General features: G+C 50.5%; 1 pseudogene across 1 annotated transcript; it reads left to right on the top strand.

Annotated features, from left to right (window-relative positions):
• The first annotated feature begins 2,004 nt into the window (after positions 1 to 2,004).
• On the top strand, positions 2,005 to 15,000 carry LOC309603181 (olfactory receptor 14J1-like; annotated as a pseudogene). The gene is made up of 2 exons: positions 2,005 to 2,084; positions 14,043 to 15,000. The product of its transcript is annotated as an olfactory receptor 14J1-like (transcript).
• Positions 15,001 to 15,636: the final 636 nt, after the last annotated feature.

The raw sequence follows: 15,636 nt of genomic DNA, 5'->3' as shown, positions 1-15,636 counted from the left end.
ACTTAAGGTTGCTGGTTAGAAATAGGGTAAAGGCCTAGCATGAATGTTTTCACAGTCAGTGTTACAGAGGCGTCAAAATTACCTGAATGGATCTTACCTCTTCAAAATCTTTCATTTCTTTTGGCCAAGCCCCTCTTCCCTCCCCCAAACCTACCATCTTCCAGTCCCAGCTAGCCCTGAACTCCCCAAATCTTTCATCTTGTTGGGGACAGTAATGTAAGGGCTTTCAAGACCTCCAAGTGTCTGTCTGCCCACTGCTGGCCAGTCCGAAGTGCCCTCAGAGCCAGCAGCCAAGGGGACACAATGTGCTGCTGTGCTGGAGAGGTCCCTGCTCAGCCACCCCAGCAGTGCTGGCGGCAGGTGATGCCCTCCCCCACCCCTGAGGTACTCTGCCTGCATCCCAGCTCATGCTCCAGAAGGGCTCCCATATCTCCTAGGACGCATATCCCACAGGGGTGCTTCAGCTACCCCAGGGCATCCTGGAGGCAGTGACCACCTCTGTGTGGATAACTGACACAAGGCCTGAACATAGATTTTAGGAGAAATGTGAAACCTCTGCAGAAAAGAACTCTTTGGAAGAGCTGAAAAAGTCTTCCTTTCCAGCATTGCTAGGTTTTTTAATGAATTTTCATTATTTTTTTCAAAGGTTTTCTTTTTAAACAGCACCAAGGGCATGTACTAGCAAGCTGATTATGCTCTCTTTCACTATGTGAATAGTTTTCTGCAGCCACTTATCAAAATAAATGTTCTTCCCGATGGTTCAAATGGAGAAACATTGCTCAGAGGAACTACTGTGTTTATACTGGCACATTTTCTCTCTCTAATTCTGCCCCTCTATCTTTTCTCCTTCCTCTGCCTATTCTGTCCTCAATGGGCTCTTCAAGGGAAAGACTCGTTGAATGACCGAATAACTCATGTTGGAAGAGACCTGAACATTGTCTTGTCTGACTCTCCTGCTCAAGACGGGGTGACCTAGAGGAGATATCTCAAAGGCTCCCCTCAGCTTGCCCTCATCTACAAAGGAGCTGAAGGTGACCTCCATCCCACCATACAGGGAGATAACAAAGATAATTCAGCAGTGTTGGCCCAAGTGCTGATCACAGAGGAATGCCAAAAGTAATGGGCTGCCAGGAGGACTCCGTACCACTGATGACATCTGAGCCTAATTGTCCAACATAACTTCCGCTTACATCATCACCTACTTCTTCAGTCCAGGTACAACCAGTCTGGCTATAAGGAGATCATGGGAGACCATGTCAAAGGTCTTGTTAAAGTCCAGGGACACAACATTGCCTAATTTCCCCTCCCATATAGGTTCAGCAATGTTTTTCTTTGCCTTCAATACCTGCAGATGGCTGCAGGAGAACCTGCCCTATCACTTTCCCAGAGACTGAGGTGAAGCTGACCAGCCTGTAATTCTCCCAACCTCCTTCTTGCCTTTCTTGAAGATGGGTTTGATATTTGCCTTTTCTGAGGACCTTGGAACCTCCCTGATTGCTCTGGCCTTTCCAAGATGTTTGAGAGTGGTGTCATGACAATGGCGGCCAGCTCCACCAGCACCTCTCTGCCCCTTCCCACACCCAAAGTCCTCTCTGTATCCACTTCCAGAAGAGTGCCCGGGTTCTTCCTGCAGGCCCACAACTCCAATGTGTAGCTGACAGCTTTTCTGAGCGTTTTCCTTAGTGTCCCCCTCCCCCCCAAACCTTTCTGGTCCACAGGCTGTAGATGAACGTATTGAGCAGGGGCCTGAGGACGGTATAGAAAAAGGGGTTTGTCAAATGAGCTCAGGAGGGCTGTTCTGGGCATCGCGCAGACAATGACGAGGGTGTGATAGGAAACAGTGGCACTAGTGAGGTGAGAGGAGCAGGTGGAGAAGACCTTCTGTCTGCCCACGCTGGGCGGGAGAGCTGCTCCAGGTTGGCAGCTCTGATGCACACACAGGATGCCCGTGTGAACAGGAAGGGGAGGACTGGCTCTAAAAAGCAGGTTATGAAAGCAAACAGCATGAATGTCACGGTGGCACTGCAGGAGAGCTCCAGTGAAATCACGGAAGAGGTGGTCCACTCCACTGGGACCACAGACCTGTATCTGGGACAAGAATGAAATGATTCCTGTAGATGGCATAAATGCCCCGAGCCAAGGTGCAGCTGCCTACTCGAGACAGCCCTTCCAGTTCAGGAGTCTTGCAGAGAGAAGCCAGTGGCACAGAGCCCAGCACTGATTGTAGGATGTGGCCACCAGCAGGAAACACTCAGTACGTGCAAAAGGTGCCAAAAATAGCACTAACACTGCTGTGAGCAGAGGTCATACCTACATGGAGAAACATTTGTTTCTTTGTTAATTGCTTAAAGAAATTGTGAAGGAAGTCCAGAGAGGTGAAACAGGAAGGTGCCTCTGAGTGCATTCATACTCTCTAGATGGGCTCTGTGCCTTCTGAAAGGTGAGAAATGCTGCCTTCCAAAGGGCAGTGTCGCTCGTGCTTGCAGAACCCCTTCTGACTGCACGGTTGAGATGCTCCACAGGTGTGCTTCTTTCGTACTGTGCATTTGAAGGCACAAGCCAGCAAGCCAAGGAAGAGTGACAGAGCAGACAGAGGCATTTGCAATGAGCCTTTCCAAGGCAGGTGAGGGAAATCTCATGGGGACAGTGGGGGCTGTTCCTGGAGCCACACACAGAAGTGTCAGGGCTCTGTGAGGTGTCCATATTCGAGCTTGCCTCATGCACTCTGCATACTCACAGGGGTGTTCAGACGCGAGTCCTTCCCTTGCACACGCAGAGGCAGTGCATTGCAGCAGTCACAGTGTCTTTCTGGCCTCCTGTTGCCACTCCCGGGGGCTGGCAGGCACCTCAGCCCTGCGGTGTGTTGCGCGGCTCTGCACTCATCTGAGATGCCCCACAGCATGAGGAACGGACACAGGGACCTCGGTTCAAGGAAGGACATCCCAGTGCTGCATTCAGGTGGTTTCCCAGGGAATGTTACTCCCAATGTGAAGCGACCTCAAGACACTGGCTGTCCCACAGGCCTTCGCAGCACCCCCAGGAACAGATGATTGAGTTTATGCTCACTCGGGTTCATCTCACCACATGCATATGATGTGTATGCTTGGGTCTCCTCTTTACAGTGCAAACATGGACTTGTGAACGAGTCATTTGGTGTCCCTCCATAGAGGGATAAAGGACCTCTTGGATGTGGGGGGAGAGGCCAGTGCTGAAAGCGGTGGTTTTTATTGGCAGGTCTGTGATGATTGTCCTGGGGCAGCTTCCCTGGGGTGTCCAGCGCACACGGGAATAGATCAGACCCTGCTCTGCTGCTTCTTCATGTCTCTCCCAGGAGCCCAGCAGTGCGAGGACACTGCTGTTTGCCCCCACCCCGCACACTCAGACATTTTAGCTGTTCACTGGTGTTTTCTCTCCTGGGCATTTTCCTGGGCATGTTCTTGAGAGACACTTGGAAAGAAGACCGAAGCTTCAGGCACTGCCCTGAGGAGATCACCTTGTATGATGGAAATGCTGTTATGGAGGCCAGCTCTGTCACAGAGGTGCCCATTGCCTGTCCCTGCCTGCAGTCACAGGACGGCCACCCAGCAGGACTGTGAGCAAGCTTCAAGAGCACTCAGGCCTTACACCAACACAAGAGCTAAGAAGGAGAGCACTGACGTGGAAAGTGAGCAGCTCTGGGAAGACCAAGCGCTGGTGCTCCCTGGCAGTGCTGCTGTGCTGGGACTCTTTTTGCCTCCACCTCTGCACAAAGGCACTGCCCCTGCAGCTCCACAGAAGTCTTGGAGGCAGGATCTCAGACTGACAAGTCACTGGAAGGTCCTTTATTTTCATTAAACACACAGAGAGCACAGCTCCTGATGTACACAGTCTGTGGGTCACACAGAATCTGGATAGATATACATAATTAGAAATAGAAAATAATGACATTTCTTTGTGGACAACATTATCAAATGTAAAACAAAGCAAAAAAAACCCAAAACTCAAAACCAAAACCAAAAAATTTACAGAAGGCAGGCTGGGCCTGTAACGAGTTACATTATGAGTGATTTGCAGAAGAAGACAAACAGTTTAATGCTTTTGAAAACAATCCAGTCATCCGTTTCCACACTGCATCCTTGAGCTCCTGGTTCCTCATGCTGTAGATGAGGGGGTTCACTGCTGGAAGCACCACCAAGTACAGCACTGCCACCACCACATCCAGGAATGGAGAGGAGGTGGCACAGGTTTGGGACACAGCTTGGGACACAGGTCTCCATAGTGCAACTGCCAGATTGGCCAAAAATGTTGATACTCATCTGCATCTGTTACTCTCAAAGAAGGTAGAGCTGGCCATGGATGTGAAAACCAGTGTCAGCCTTGGCTGTCGTGACCATGCAAGAGTGGGGTGTCACCTCCCAGGGGGAAGGAGAACAGAAGAGTGCAGATGCTAGCCCTCAGAGCAGCAGACTTTGGCCTGGTCTTGTGACTTTAAGTGGGGGATCCCCTATGAGCGACACAGAAGAGCAGCAGAGCTCAGTACAGCTGGTCTGCAAGGACAGTGTCTTTCAGTTCCGAGAGTGTGCATACCAAGAGTCAGAAGAACAAGCAGAGATCTCAAGAGAGAAACGTGGGGAACCAGCAGACTCATGGGGGAAGCTGCATAGGAAAAAGGCAGCATACGAGAGGTGGATGCAAGGATTGAAACAAAGAAGGAATTCAGAAATGTGGTTGGGTTTAGGAAAGCCAGAGCTCCCGTAGAGTTGACACTTGCAAGGGAGTTCAAGGGCACAATGTTACCACTTCGGGAACAGTTAAAGAAGAAATGAAGATAACGTCTGGCCACTGCTGAATTTCGTTAGGTAGGCGTAGATAGGTGTGAGGCACTCTTGGCCTTTGTCTTCACCAGCAAGGTCTCCCAGTTCCATGTGCCTAAGAGGCAGAACCCCAGGTGAAAACCAGCAGTGGGTGGAGATCAAGTCAGGGGTTACTTAGGGAAGGTCAGCCCTTAGTAGTCCCTTGGACCAGATGGGATGAATCCAAGGCTGTTAAGAGACCAGGCCGATGTCATAGCAGGGCTGCTCTGCTACATTCTGGAAGGTCATCATGACTGGAGAAAGCCAAAGGCAAATCTTGCATACATCTTCTAAAAAGGCCCAAGGGCTGAGCAGGGGAGTTACAGGCTGCAGCGACAGAGGCCAGGGGCTGCGTGGCTGGGCAGCAGCTCTGTGGAGAAGGCGCTGGTGGTCCTTGAGTTTCCTTAGGCAAAACATGAGCCAGCAGAGGATCCTGGGCTGTGTGAGCAGGGCCACAGCCAGGAGAAGTGATTCTCCCCCTCTGCTCGGCACTTTTTACACTGCATCCAGAATCCTTGCCCAGGTTTAGAGCCTGTGCAATGACAGTGAGACATGGGCAAAGAGGAGCCACTTCACTGGAGGGCCACTAAGATGGCAATCCTTCCATTACCCTTCAAGTGTTTGTGTGATTTCCCCAACAATACCAGTATCTGCAACAACAATAACAACAACAACAACAACAACAACAGCATTGATCTGCCTAAATATAAATACCTGCAGTGGAGCAGTCTGCATCCATGGTAGCCACTTTGGGCCATGTCAATTAAATCAGTATTTGCAATATAGGGCATGATACCCCATCCAAAAGTACATATCTAAAGCGGTTGAGAAGAAGGGCTGTTGTGGTTTAACTGGGCAGGCAGTTAAAAACCATGCAGCCATTTCCTCGCTCCGCTCCCCGCAGTGGGATAGGGGAGAGAATTGGGAAAAAACATAAAAACTATGGGTTGAGACAAAGACAGTTTAATAGGACAGCAGAGGAAGATAAGATAATAATAATAGTAGTAGTAGTAGTAGTAGTAGTAGTAGTAGTAGTAGTAGTAATAGTAGTAGAATACTATATAAAACAAATGATGCACAATGCAATTGCTCACCACCCACTGACTGATGCCCAGCCCATCCCTCAGCAGCGATCGCTGCCCCCCAGCAGACTCCCTCCAGTTTATTTACTGAGCATGTATCCTGGTTTCAGCTGGGATAGAGTTAGTTTTCTTCTTGGTAGCTGGTATGGGGCTGTGTTTTGGGTTTAGGATGAGAACAATGTCGAGGATACACTGACGTTTTGTTCTTGCTAAGTAGTTGCTAAGTAGTGCTCACAGTGGTAAAGGACTTTTCAGCTGCCCATGCTCTGCCGGGTGCACAAGAAGCTGGGAGGGGGCACAGCCAGGACAGCTGACCCAGGCTGGCCAAGGGGCTATTCCATACCATGTGACGTCATGCTCAGTATATACACTGGGGGAGTTAGCCGGGGGAGGGGCAACGATCGCTGCTTGGGGTATGGGCTGGGCATCGGTCGGTGGGTGGTGAGCAATTCTAGAGTGTATCGCTTGCTTTGTATTACTATTGTTCTATTATTACTTGTTATTATTATTATTGTTATTATTATTATTACTACTGTTCTATTTTTATTTTACTTGAGTTATTAAACTGTTCTTATCTCAACGCACGAGTTTTCTCCCTTTTACCCTTCTGATTCTCTCCCCCATCCCACTGGTGCGGAGTGAGCGAGCGGCTGCGTGGTGCTTAGTTGCTGGCTGGGGTTAAACCATGACAGTCCTTTTTGGTGCCCAACGTGGGGCTCGAAGGTTTGAGATAATAACAGATGAACTAGAGTGTATTAAGGAATTTCATTCTGTTAACAGTTATCGGTTGTAATATTGATTCATCCGTTCTCGGTACTAGTCTACCTGATCTGCACCATGCTCTTGTTTTTGCTGTGCTTTGCCATAATGAGTGACGTGTTGCCTGGAAGATTGGTTATTAAAACACTGGCCTTGAGTGTTATCTGGTATTTGGGTTCTGTAGTGAAGCCATTACTGTACTTTGGGTACCACCTCATGGAGACAATTAGCAATTATACCTCCTCTTCTGAGAGTTTTTTTATGGAGGAAATACAGGGTGGCACCTTTGTTACTTTCTTCTATGATGTTTTCTCCTTCATTACAACAATTTTTCATTATCTTGAGCATCCTTGGGTAGTTAAGATATATCCGTTGATAGTTCTTGGGAATTTTGTTTCAGTTTTATCTAAGGTTAATAAGCAGCTTAAGAATATCATCCAGAGATCTCCTCGAAGGCTGGATAGTTATGAGTGGCAGGGTGTGTGGGAGAGTATGGGCAAGTACCTAGGACAATGGGCACCTCCAGTGTTTTGGAACTTCACCCCCGAACAAGTGCAGAATCCTGAAAAACTAGTAAAGTATTTGGAAAATGTACGTTGTCACCCTGGCAACTCCAGAGAGACACAGATCACTGCAACGTGCTGGGGCCTGGCCCATGCCTACCGAGCCCTATTCAACACTATTCAGTACCCTCAAGGGAAAGAGAAGGTCTCTGGATCAGACGACAAAATGACAGCCCCCGTGGCTGTGCTGGCCCCTGCCACAGGCACTGCGGCTGCGCCAGCCCCTGCGCCGGCCCCCGTGGCTGTGCCAGCCCCCACGATAGGCACTGCGGCTGGACCAGAGAACCAATCCATGCCAGTATCACTTGCCCCTATACAGAAGAAAAAATACACAAGGAAATCAGCTCGTTTAGTAAGGGCTGATGATGAGCCAGGGCCATCAAGAGAACAGGAGGAGGCAGAGGTGGAACCCATAAATGAGATGGTAACCACCCGATCCCGATCCCTGAGTGAGCTGCGAGATATGCGAAAAGATTTCGGTCGTCGTCCAGGTGAGCACATCATCACCTGGCTGCTCCGATGCTGGGATAATGGGGCCAGTAGCCTGGAATTAGATGGTAGGGAAGCCAAGCAGCTGGGATCCCTTTCTAGAGAAGGAGGCATTAACAAAGCAATTGGAAAAGGGGCAAAAGCCCTCAGCCTCTGGAGGCGACTCCTGTCAGGTGTGAAGGAAAGATATCCCTTCAAGGAAGATGTTATGTGTCACCCAGGCAAGTGGACCACCATGGAGAGAGGTATCCAGTACTGAGGGAATTAGCTGTGCTGGAAGTGATTTATAATGACCTGGACAATGAGCAGTTATCCAAAGATCCAGACGAAGTCCAATGCACACGACCCATGTGGCGGAAGTTTGTACGGAGCGCACCATCATCACATGCAAACTCATTGGCAATAATGACCTGGAAAGATGAAGAGGGACCAACAGTGGACAAAATGGCTGGCCAGCTCCGACAATATGAAGAAAGTCTCTCTTTCTCCCTACAGGCTTGCGTATGGGCTGTGGAGAAACTGTCCCAGAAGGTCCAGCAACTCGAAGAGGATATATCCTACTCCTCACCTGTACGGACCAGTATCTCAGCCATTAGGAGTAAGCATCCCTCTGTTCAAGAGAGAAGATATAGTGGATACACACCACAGGGCACCCTGTGGTTTTATCTGCGTGACCACGGAGAGGACATGAGGAAGTGGGATGGAAAATCTACCTCGACCCTAGAGGCACGGGTACGTGAGTTGCAAGGAAAAACAACTACAAAAGGTGGTTCTCCCAGGAGAGTTGCGGCTCCAGTTTCCAGCGAGCAGTTCCCCAGACAGGGTAGAAGGGCTGATTCTGTTTCCGATCCTAATAAAGGGATTTTTGACTCGCATTTACAAGAAGTGAGTAACGAGTGCTATGACCAGGACTAGAGGGGCCCTGCCTCCAGCCAGATGGAGGAGAGGGACAATCGGGTGTACTGGACTGTGTGGATTTGATGGCCTGGCACATCAGCCCCACATGAGTATAAGGCTTTAGTAGACACCGGTGCACAGTGTACCCTCATGCCATCAAGCTGTAAAGGGGCAGAACCCATCTGTATTTCTGGAGTGACAGGGGGATCCCAAGAGCTGACTGTATTGGAGGCCGAAGTGAGCCTAACCGGGAATGAGTGGCAGAGGCACCCCATTGTGACTGGCCCAGAGGCTCCGTGCATCCTTGGCATAGACTACCTCAGGAGAGGGTATTTCAAGGACCCAAAAGGGTACCGGTGGGCTTTTGGCATAGCCGCATTGGAGACAGAGGAAATTAAACAGCTGTCTACCCTGCCCGGTCTTTCGGAGGACCCTTCTGTTGTGGGGTTGCTGAGGGTCAAAGAACAACAGGTACCAATTGCTACCACAACAGTGCACCGGCGGCAATATCGCACCAACAGAGACTCCCTGATTCCCATCCATAAGCTGATTCGTCAGCTGGAGAGCCAAGGAGTGATCAGCAAGACTCACTCACCGTTTAACAGTCCCATATGGCCAGTGCGAAAGTCTAATGGAGAGTGGAGACTAACAGTAGACTATCGGGGCCTGAATGAAGTCATGCCACCACTGAGCGCTGCCGTGCCAGACATGCTAGAACTTCAATATGAATTGGAGTCAAAGGCAGCCAAGTGGTATGCCACCATTGACATCGCTAATGCATTTTTCTCAATCCCTTTGGCGGCAGAGTGCAGGCCACAGTTTGCTTTCACTTGGAGGGGGGTCCAGTACACCTGGAATCGACTGCCCCAGGGGTGGAAACACAGCCCCACCATTTGCCATGGACTGATCCAGACTGCACTGGAACAGGGTGGGGCTCCGGAACACCTGCAGTACATTGATGACATCATTGTGTGGGGCAACACAGCAGCAGAAGTTTTTGAGAAAGGGAAGAAAATAGTCCAAATCCTTCTGGAAGCCGGCTTTGCCATAAAACAAAGTAAGGTCAAGGGACCTGCACAGGAGATCCAGTTTTTAGGAATAAAATGGCAAGATGGGCGTCGTCAGATCCCAATGGATGTAATCAACAAAATAACAGCCATGTCCCCACCAACCAGCAAAAAGGAAGCACAAGCTTTCTTGGGCGTTGTGGGTTTTTGGAGAATGCATATTCCACATTACAGTCTCACCGTAAGCCCTCTCTATCAAGTGACCCGCAAGAAGAACGATTTCAAATGGGGCCCTGAGCAACGACAAGCCTTTGAACAAATTAAACGGGAGATAGTCCATGCAGTTGCCCTTGGGCCAGTCCGGGCAGGACAAGATATTAAAAATGTGCTCTACACTGCAGCTGGGGAGAACGGCCCTACCTGGAGCCTCTGGCAGAAAGCACCGGGGGAGACTCGAGGTTGACCCCTGGGCTTTTGGAGTCGGGGATACAGAGGATCCGAGGCCCGCTATACTCCAAGTGAAAAAGAGATATTGGCAGCATATGAAGGGGTTCGAGCTGCTTCAGAAGTGGTTGGTACTGAAGCACAGTTCCTCCTGGCACCCCAATGGCCAGTGCTGGGCTGGATGTTCAAAGGGAGAGTCCCTTCTACCCATCATGCAACTGATGCTATGTGGAGTAAGTGGGTTGCACTCATTACACAACGGGCTCAAATAGGAAACCCCAGTCGCCCAGGAATCTTGGAAGTGATCATGGACTGGCCAGAAGGCAAAGATTTCGGAATATCGCCAGAGGAGGAGGTGATGTGTGCTGAGGAGGCCCCACTGTACAATAAACTGCCAGAAAATGAGAAGCAATATGCCCTGTTCACTGATGGGTCCTGTCGTCTTGTGGGGAAGCATTGGAGGTGGGAAGCTGCTGTACGGAGTCCTGTACGACAGGTGGCAGAAACTGCTGAAGGAGAAGGTGAATCGAGTCAGTTTGCAGAGGTGAAAGCCATCCAGCTGGCTTTAGATATTGCTGAACGAGAAAAGTGGCCAATGCTCCATCTCTGTACTGACTCATGGATGGTGGCAAATGCCCTGTGCGGGTGGTTGCAGCGATGGAAGCAGAGCAACTGGCAGCACAGAGGCAAACCCATCTGGGCTGCTGCATTGTGGCAAGATATTGCTGCCCGGGTAGAGAACCTGGTTGTAAAAGTACGCCACGTAGATGCTCACGTACCCAAGAGTCGGGCCACTGAAGAACCTCAAAACAACCAGCAGGTGGATCAGGCTGCTAAGATTGAAGTGGCTCAGGTGGGTCTGTACTGGCAACAGAAGGGTGAATTATTTCTAGCTAGGTGGGCCCATGACACCTCAGGCCACCAAGGAAGAGATGCAACATATAGATGGGCTCGCGATCGAGGGGTGGACTTAACCATGGACACTATTGCACTGGTTATCCATGAATGCGAAACATGCGCTGCAATCAAGCGAGCCAAGCGGTTCAAGCCTCTCTGGTTTGGAGGACGATGGCTGAAAGATAAATATGGGGAGGCCTGGCAGATTGATGATATCACACTCCCACAAACCCACCAAGGCAAGCGCCATGTGCTTACAATGGTGGAAGCAACCACCAGACGGCTGGAAACATGTCCCGTGCCCCATGCCACCGCCCGGAACACTATCCTGGGTCTTGAAAAGCAAATCCTATGGCAACATGGCACCCCAGAAAGAATTGAGGCAGACAATGGGGCTCATTTCTGAAAGAACCTCATAGACCCCTGGGCCAAAGGCATGGCATTGAGTGGGTATATCACATCCCCTATCACGCAGCAGCCTCCGGGAAAACAGAACGATATAATGCACTGTTAAAGACTACACTGAGAGCAATGGGTGGTGGAACATTTAAACATTGGGATACACATTTAGCAAAGGCCACCTGGTTAGTCAACACCAGGGGATCTGCCAATCGAACTGGCCCTGCCCGATCAAAACTTTTACGTACTGTGGAAGGGGATAAAGTCCCTGTAGTGCACATAGAAACTATGCTGGGGCAGACAGTCTGGGTTACTCCCACCTTAGGCAAAGGTAAACGCATTCGTGGGATTGCTTTTGCTCAAGGACGTGGGTGCACTTGGTGGGTGATGCGGGAAGATGGGGAGGTCCGATGTGTACCTCAAGGAGATTTGAATTTGGGTGAAAATAGCCAATGAACTGAATTATATAATGTTTGTTGCTGTATAATACTGTATGTCATCACTTCTGTGATGACTATATGACATATCAACAGTATACAGCAAGAATCACCCAAACTAATGAAGAATGAGCTCTGAGGAAACCAAGCAAAGTGCAGAGATGATAGAACTAGAGCTGGCTTCACCATGCTACAATCCAACACCACGCGCTACCTCTCCTGCCCAGAAAGACTGTTATGACAGATGACTCCCAAAGTCATAAACTAAATGAACTCAACAAATGTTCTAGAGGGATAGCATATAGACTAAGGGAATGATACTCGTGTATGGTATCAAAGCAAAGGAAGGGGGTGGTCGTTACTGAGGATATGTTGGATAATGTGGGACCTGGGCATGACGTAAATGTCATGGAATAAGGGGTGGATACTGTCCTGGTTTCAGCTGGGATAGAGTTAGTTTTCTTCTTGGTAGCTGGTATGGGGCTGTGTTTTGGGTTTAGGATGAGAACAATGTCGAGGATACACTGACATTTTGTTCTTGCTAAGTAGTTGCTAAGTAGTGCTCACAGTGGTAAAGGACTTTTCAGCTGCCCATGCTCTGCCGGGTGCACAAGAAGCTGGGAGGGGGCACAGCCAGGACAGCTGACCCAGGCTGGCCAAGGGGCTATTCCATACCATGTGACGTCATGCTCAGTATATACACTGGGGGAGTTAGCCGGGGGAGGGGCAACGATCGCTGCTTGGGGGACGGGCTGGGCATCGGTCGGTGGGTGATGAGCAATTCTAGAGTGTATCGCTTGCTTTGTATTACTATTGCACTATTATTACTTGTTATTTTTATTATTGTTATTATTATTATTACTACTGTTCTATTTTTATTTTACTTGAGTTATTAAACTGTTCTTATCTCAACGCACGAGTTTTCTCCCTTTTACCCTTCTGATTCTCTCCCCCATCCCACTGGTGCGGAGTGAGCGAGCGGCTGCGTGGTGCTTAGTTGCTGGCTGGGGTTAAACCACAACAGCAGGGCAAAGGCGCTGAGAGCGACTGCCCAGGGCTTTTGCTAACTGGGAGGTGCTGTGCTCTGCTGGGTAAGGAGAAGGCTTTCCTGAGTGCCCGGCCGCCTCTCCTCTCCTTGCTTCCCTTAGGAGGAGAGTCACAGAGTTCTGCTTTGGTCCTCCACCTGCTTGTGCTGCTCTTCTTCCTGCTCGTGGGGTCCCTGGCAGGAACGGTGGTGGTGTGGGGCAAGGGGTGGGGGTGTGGAGTGCCTGCTCTGGCCCTGACCTGGAGGGCGCTGCCCTGGAGGTGTTTCCATGGGACCAAGGTGCCCACGCCCTCTCTTCATTTGCCAGGCTCGAGACACTGCACTCAGTGCTTGGGCAATGAGGCACTGCTTCCCTTAGCAGACAGCACCTTAAGACACCGGATTCTGCTGGACAGGGAGTCCTGCGGGGCTGTGAGCATCCCTCCAGAAGGGCACAGCTCTCCTGCAGGACCCTGGAGATGTCTGAGAGCACCCGATCTGCCCATGCCAATCAGCATCCTTGCCCTGTCCTCTTCCTCACACTCTGCAGAGCTGTGCTGGAAAGGAGAGGTGTTTTGAACTCTGCACCTGGCACAGCACCCCTCTGCTCCCAGGACAGGCCAGTGTCTTTTGCAGAGCAACCCCTGGGTGCAGTCGTCCTGCAGCTGAGAGCGGTGCAAGCCCAGAGCAGCTGGGCACCAGGCTGATGGACAGAGCAGCCCTCCTGCATGGGAGCACTGACACAGGTTTGCACTGAGAGCAATGGGGCAACAGGGGAATGTGACCCCTTCCAAGACCATTTCCCAAGTGAGATGGGGGGTGTCTGAACAGTAAAAAACAGTGTAACGGGACCCATTTGCTGCACCTCATCTCCCACCTTCCTCTGGGGAAGAAAGCGTCCTTCTGGGCTTTTTGCCCTCCGCTCTAGTGCAGCACAGGGAACCCCTCCCCAGGAAGCCTCCCTCCAAACACCCTGGGCTGTTGCTGCCTCCATGGGTCATTGCTGGAAAGCAGGGCTGACCCTTCAGGAGCCCCTGGGGAGAGGGCACGGCTCTGCACACACACTCAGCCAGCACAAACCACAGCTGAAGCCTTTGAGCTGTGTAAGAGTCCCTCAGGAAGGAAAAGCACCCTTAGGTATTGCACAATGAATGAATGAAATTTGGCTCCGAGAAGCTTCTCTGAATTTTTCTCTTTTCTCTCCTTTGGCAGTTTCCATGCCCAGAAGCAGCAGATGTGCAATGGCAGCACCACAAAAAAGTTCCTCCTCCTGACATTCACAGACACGCGGGAGCTGCAGCTCTTGCACTTCTGCCTCTTCCTGGGCATCTACCTGGCTGCCCTCCTGGGCAACGGCCTCATCATCACCACCGTAGCCTGCGACCACCGCCTCCACACCCCTATGTACTTCTTCCTCCTCAACCTCTCCCTCCTCGACTTGGGCTCTACCTCCACCACTGTCCCCAAGTCCATGGCCAATTCCCTGTGGGACACCAGGGCCATCTCCTACTTGGGATGTGCTGCACAGCTCTTTTTCTTTATCTTCTTGTTTGGAGGAGAGTATTTTATTCTCACTGCCATGTCCTATGACCGCTAAGTGGCCACCTGCAAACCCCTGCACTACGGGACCCTCCTGGGCAGCAGAGCTTGTGTCCTCATGGCAGCAGCTGCCTGGGGCACTGGGTTTCTCTATGCTCTCTTGCACACTGCCAATACATTTTCCCTACCCCTCTGCCAAGGCAATGTCCTGGAGCAGTTCTTCTGTGAAATCCCCCAGATCCTCAAGCTCTCCTGCTCACATGCCTACCTCAGGGAAGTTGGGCTTCTTGTGGTTACTGCCTGTTTAGCCTTTGGGTGTTTTGTTTTCCTTGTGGTGTCCTATGTGCAGATCTTCAGGGCCGTGCTGAGGATCCCCTCTGAGCAGGGACGCCACAAAGCCTTCTCCACGTGCCTCCCTCACCTGGCTGTGGTCTCCCTGTTTCTCAGCACTGCCATGTTTGCTTACCTGAAGCCTCCCTCCATCTCCTCCCCAGCACTGGACCTAGTGGTGACAGTGCTGTACACTGTGGTGCCTCCAGCAGTGAACCCCCTCATCTACAGCATGAGGAACCAGGAGCTCAAGGATGTCCTATGGAAACTGGCCCAATGGATGCTGTTTCACAGACAATAACCTGCCTTCCCTTCTCTGCACATTTCCCAGAGTCTTTCTTAGGACAAGAGTTTGTTTTTTCCTCTTGCGATAATCCTGCTTATAGATAATTTTCTGGGCTTATTCTACTTGTCTTGTGGCTTGATCTTATTGTCTCTGAGTTTTGCACAACAGTCAGATGTGGCATGCCCAATAGCATCTCTTCAATAAAACAGAATCTCCCAGGTCCAGTGCCTGAAGGCTGGGCTCTTCCTCCAAAGCTGCGGCCAAGAAAATGGTTTTTGAAGAGTCTGATCTCCTTGTGTTCTCAGTGTTTTGGGAGTTAAGATCATGGTACTATTGGGTTCCACTGGACCTAATGTTCTGGATTTAAAAGCTCTCTTCTTGGTGTCCAGCAGCAGGGGAGATGGCCCATGAGCTCCCATTCTCTCCTCAGGTTTCTTCATGTATGACCGAGTGATGGTATATACCAGACTCTCTGGAAATGAATTTGGAGGGGTGAGGAAAGGAGAGGATGGGGACTCCCCACATGCCCTGGGGTTGCAATGAATGGAGGCTCAGAAGGTGAAAGGCCCTCAGATGTGAACTCCCCCAAAAGCAAAACATGAAGCTGGTGAAGCTGTTGAAGTGTCTAGAGGAGAAGTCTTACGAGGAGCA

The sequence above is a fragment of the Platalea leucorodia genome (genome assembly GCF_965183815.1).
Source record: "Platalea leucorodia genome assembly, contig: HAP1_HAP1_SCAFFOLD_24, whole genome shotgun sequence".
Taxonomy (NCBI): Eukaryota; Metazoa; Chordata; class Aves; order Pelecaniformes; family Threskiornithidae; genus Platalea; species Platalea leucorodia.
Note: the sequence above shows the minus strand (reverse complement) of the source record. Positions and strands in the feature narration are given on the sequence as shown.